Source organism: Oratosquilla oratoria, chromosome 15, assembly GCF_046742065.1.
Source record: "Oratosquilla oratoria isolate Oo_2021 chromosome 15, ASM4674206v1, whole genome shotgun sequence".
NCBI classification, from domain to species: domain Eukaryota; kingdom Metazoa; phylum Arthropoda; class Malacostraca; order Stomatopoda; family Squillidae; genus Oratosquilla; species Oratosquilla oratoria.
Window position 1 is genome coordinate 45,407,092 of NC_134791.1, and position 6,000 is coordinate 45,413,091.

The window sequence follows — 6,000 nt, forward strand, 5'->3', positions numbered from 1 at the left end:
TCATGACGCCTATGTAGGCGTCATTGTATCGAAGGGGTTAATGCTCACTTCCAGCCTACTGTCACTCTCTCCCCTTGTACATCTCATCACCTTACTTTTACCCACATTTATCTTCAGCTTCCTTCTTTCACACACCTTCTCAAACTCTGTCAGTAACTTCCTCAATCTCTCCTCTGATCCTGCTACAAGTGCAGTGTTGTCAGCAAACAACAGCTGGCTCACCTCCCACTTTTCTCCATTTTCTTTAATCATCTCCAACCCCTGACCCACTACCCTTGCATTCACCTCTTGCACCACCCCATCCATGTAAAGATTGAACAGCCAGGGCAACATAACACACCCCTGACAAAGTCCCACCTTTACCTCAAACCATTCACTCTTTCCATTTCTAATCCTAACACAAGCTCTACTACTCTCATAAAAACTCTTGACTGCTCTCAACAGCTTTCCTCCTATACCATATATCTGCAGTACCTCCCACAGTGCCTTCCTGTCTACCCTGTCGTAAGCCTTTTCCAGATCCATAAAAGCCCAAAAAATATCCTTACCTTTTCCTATAGTTTTATCACATATCCGTCTTACCACAAAAATCTGATCTACACATCCCCTACCTGTCCTAAAACCACTGTTCCTCACCAATTACTCCCTCTGTTCCTCTCCTAATCCTCTCAATCAAGACCCTCCCATAAGCCTTCCCAACTACACTCAACAAGCTGATCCCTCTGAAACTACTACACTCACACTTGTCCCCCTTTCCTTTGTAAAGCGGAACTATACAGGCACTCCTCCAGTCCTCTGGCACTCTACCTTCTCTTAAACAAACATTAAATAACCTCACTAGCCAGTCCACCATAACTGTACCTCCTTTCTTCAGACATTCTGCATGGCATCCATCCAACCCAGGTGCCTTACCTGCTCTCATCATCTTAACGGCTGCTTCCACTTCATCCTTCCCTATTTCTCCTCCATTTTCCTCACTCATCACTCTTATTTTCTTAGCGCTTCCCACTGCAACTACCTTTCCCTCCCTATCCTCCTTCACATTTAGCAACTCCCTAAAATACTCTGCCCACCTTCCTCTCACTGCCTTCTCTTCCATTATCATCTCTCCATCTGCACCTTTTACCTTTTCTTCCCTACTTGATTCGCCTCCTCTTCCTCTTTTAATTTCCTTCCAAAACATCTTTTTATTACTTTCAACATTTTCTGTCATACTCTTTCTCCATTTCACATCTGCTCTCCTCTTTGCTTCCTTTATCTTATGCTTAACTTCCTTTCTCTTTACTTTGTACCTCTCATACCTTTCTCTTTTACTTTGTACCTCTCATACCTTTCTCTTTTACTTTGTACCTCTCATACCTTTCTCTATACTTTGTACCTCTCATACGAGGGGCTTGACTAATTTTAAATATTGGCAGCAAGGAGACAATTGTCTTTGCTATCCATCTTATAGGACCACCACATACAGATACCCATCATTGGTCCTGTATATATAAACCAGTAAAGAGATATATTACACCCATACCCTATAGAGAAGTCAAAGCAAACTACTGTTTCAACAGAACCAAGGAAAAATGACAATTATTATAGGACTAACTCCATCCAGTAATATTTGACTAGGTCAGTATATACTTGCATAATGCTGTCATTGCCACTATTTTCTTGAAAGGGAATTAATGAGTAAAAATGTTGAAAACTGTACAAAACAGCTTTATTAGTATATGAACTAACAGTATGACTTGTTCAGTCCAGATGGAACAGCAGAAACAAAAGTACTGTCTGGACTGAATAAACTTTGTACAAGACAATAGTATTATCCATCAATGATTACGTGGCATTTAACCGAAATATATTCAAAGAAAAAATTTACAAATAAAATTATATTACTATGACTGAATGGTATGGTGGGTCTTCCTTCTGTTTCATAGATGTGAACAAATATGCTACTACATATGGCATTAGAATTGTAATAATAACATATAAATAATATGGGCAGATTGGGGTACTAGGTAAAGGATAGAAGGATAAACCTCTGTGTGTTGCATCACGAATTTGATGAGAAAAGGTACATACAAATATCAGTGCCCCCAGACGTATGCATATATTTGATGACACAATTAAACTTGTAATTATTAGCAATCCAGTAAGAGTGAGAGTTAGAGATGTCCAGTGTAGAAATCCTCTTCCAGGATAAAGGATAGCTTTCTGAAATATTATAAACAGATTAGTTGTGTGAGATTTAATTCACATTCATACTACAATATAGCAATCAAATTTCACATTCAAATGCTGTTCTCTATCAAGCATATGAATAACATTAATCAAAAGTGAAAAAATAAGCCTATAATTACATGAGGTTGATAAACCATACAGTTTATCATGGTGAATCAATAAAAATAATTTAAAGGTGTCAGGCAATGGGGTGAAATATCATGATTTAAAAATTCTAATGATATTGTATTTTCTCTTATCTTTAAGGAGATGTGTTGTGATATTTTGATATCCTGGTCAATAAACAACTATAAAAATAATCCAAAATATTTTGCTCTCCCTCACAGTACTTAAGTAATGAGTAGAGATTCCCCATAAAGTCCAAAACATAACACATTGGAAAATACAATCATCTTGTGTCTCTAGTGGCAGCTCATGGTGTGAAGGGGTAGGGTAGGGTGTATTTACCTAGTTGTATTTTACAGGATGAGAGCTATGCTCATAGTGACCTGTTTTTGTATCTCTCTGCATCCAGTTTGTTTTTAAAATCTTGTATAGTTGGGATGCACAGCATTCCAGGGAACTACAGCTACTGTACATATCTAGAGAATATTTAATCAATCTGTTGCCCCAAGTCTCTTGCAGGAGACTTATGGCTCCCAAGCAACCAGCGATGGCTACTGGACAGGTCCACAGATCTCAAAGGTTTACAAAAGAAGAGCATACCTACAGGAGACCTTTTGGTCCATAACTAGGTAAAATGCTGAGTTAGTTAAATGAAGAAATGAATAAGCAAATAAACCAAACAATTGGTATGCATAATAACATCTTGCTTTGGTGTTTATTTAAATCTTAAATCTTTGAATCATACTACATTGCACTGCCTCTTCAGGAAGTTTATTCCATTCATTGACTATACAACTGGTGAAATTGTTTCTATCCACTTCCAAACTAAATCTACATCCCGGTAGCTTGAGATCATTATTTCTTGTTTGATTTGAATCCAGTGTGAAAATTTCATCACTCTTAATGTCAATTCCCTTTAATTGTTAGCATACAATGACACCAATGTTGGCCTTATGAGGCGTGACTGGGTATATGAGGATGCCAGCCTTGGCATCCTGATTATATTTATTTTGTAGTTGTAGTCTGGTGTATTAGCTGCGTGTTATTATGGCAAAGTAGCATGCAGTTGATACTTTAGGGTCTATATGGGGTGCCCTTTCAACCCGAGCCACACATCACTTTGTGATAGAGGAAGACTGTTCATTGAGAAATGATGATACTTTTATTATACTGTGACTGGTCCTCCATTATGCTGTCCCCCAACCCCTTGTTACTGTCCTGTACCATTTCTCTAAATATTCATTCCCTTTTTTTGCCTTCTCTGTGGTGGGGGAAAAGAATGCTGCCACCAAGTCTCCCCACTTGAGTCATAAAAAGGCAACAAAAAAACGGGACTGGGGATAGGACTAGGAATACTGCTACCTGTACCCCCACAGGGGACATTCCTAAAAAAAAGTAAAGACATAAGAGGTCTAGGATTTTTTCAACCAGTACCCTAAGGTTTGGGTTTTTCAATATGTGTGGATGTGGTACAGATGAAAGTAAAAGTGAAGAGATAGGCAGTATGTTTCTGAGAAGAAAGATGGATGTGTTGGCATTGAGTGAAACTAAGTTGATAGGGAGAGTTGAATATGAGTTTGGGAGTGTAGTTGGGAGGTTCTAAGGAGTGAAGAGAAGACAAGGGAGAGAAGGGGTGGCTATACTAGTAAACAAAGAGATAGGTAAGTGTGTAGTGGAGTGGAAGGAGGTTTCTTCAAGGTTAATGTGGATGAAGGTGAAGCTGGGAAGAGATGTGGGTTTTTGTAAGTGCATATGGGCCTGGTAGTGAGAAGAGCATAGAGGAAAGGGAGGCTTTTTGGATGGATTTAAATAAATGCATAGAGGGATTAGGGAGAAATGTCAATGTAGTTGTATTGAGAGACCTTAATACTAGAGTAGGAAATTAACCAAAAGACGGAGTGATTGGGAAGTATGGAGTTCCAGGAAAAAATCGTAGTGGAGAGTTGATGGTGGAGATGTGTCTCGAGAGTTGATGATAGCAAATACAGTGTTTCGGAAGAAAGTCAAGCATAAGTAAACATGGGAGAGGCTGGTAGATGGAAGGGTGGTCGAGTGTTAATGGACTATGTAGTGGTAACCAGGAGTATAGTAGGTAGAATTAAGGATGTACATGTTCTTAGGGGAGAGAGTGGGAGAATATCAGATAATTTTTTAGTGGAAGGTAAGTTGAGAGTGAAGAATAGGTGGAGAAAGAGTGAAATTACTCTGGTCAACAAAATTTATTAATATACCTGTCCCACAAGTAAAAGGTGAACTCAATAAACATTTTTCTGCTGGTTTCAAATATGTTTTCAGAATTTTTCTATCAGGCATAGTTTTTATGTGATAGCATATTAAATTTTAAACAATTATAACTTATAAATGAGGCTGATATTTCAATGAAACATACTTTTAAAATGTAGAAATGTATGATTTTTTAGTGTATTTTGCTTCTGGAAGATACCTTTTTAGTGTCCAACAGTAATCAGCCGACATTGAAGAGCTCCATTTCCCTTGATACCAGGTTTCTATTTTCATAATGTCCTGGTGAAACCTCTCACTGTACAGTCCTAAGATTTGCAGGGAAAAATCCGAGAGTCTAGGAAGTGGATTTTTAGGCTCATATTCCCAAGGCCTTGTAGGATGTCAGTAGCTTTTATAATTTCAGAATAATTATTAGGTTTGTGATTCCCCAAAAACTCTTTGCAAACTTTCTTAAATGACAGCCATGTAGCTTTTTCAAGATCATTTAACTCACCAAAATTCTGGTCTCTCATCAACTCCTTAATCTGCGGTCCAACAAAAATACCTTCTTTGATTTTTGTGTCACTCTAAGAAACTTATTTTTCAAATACGTGAATCCCTTGCCAGTTCTATCCATACCTTTAACAGAAAATTTCATCAACTCTAGCTTAATATGCAAAGGAGGCAGACAAATAATCTCTGAATCAACAAGAGGAATATTGACAACATTCTTCTCTCTGGGGGTCAGAGATCATTTTGGCCACACATTCTTTTCATAATGATTTTTTCTTATCCTGACTGTCCCACTCACAAAGAAAGCAACAAAGCTTTGTGTAACCCAGCTGCATTCCAGGTAAAAGTGACACAACCTTTAGGTCACCGCAAATATTCCATTTATGTTCTCCATAATTAACATTTTGCAATAGAGGCTTCATACTCTCATATATTTCCTTCATGTTAGCTGCATGGGCCAGAGGAACAGAAGGAAACTTTTTTCCACTGTGGAGCAAAACAGCTTTCAGGCTCACTTTTGAAGAGTTGATAAACAAGCACCACTCATTCCTGTCATATTTATGGTTAAGTTCCTCCATAACAGAATACACATCATTGCAAAACACCACGCCATCCTCAAGTGAGAAAAAATGTTCAAAATTACAATGTTGCTTACAATAAAAACTAACTTTGGATTCTTTCTGAAGATTCCAGCCCTTTAACCTGGAATCAAGAAGTTCAGATTGCTTTTCTGACAAGATCACTCGGATCTCCCTGAAGAACAGATTGGCTGAAAGTGCATAACAATCTCATGCAGTGTTGCCAACCACTTGAAATTTATTCCATGAAACACATGTAACGTAACATATCGTGGAACACGAAAACTGGATGGGAAAAATTGGACATTCTCTTTGGATTCTACATGCAAAAACATATAAGGTACAGCTA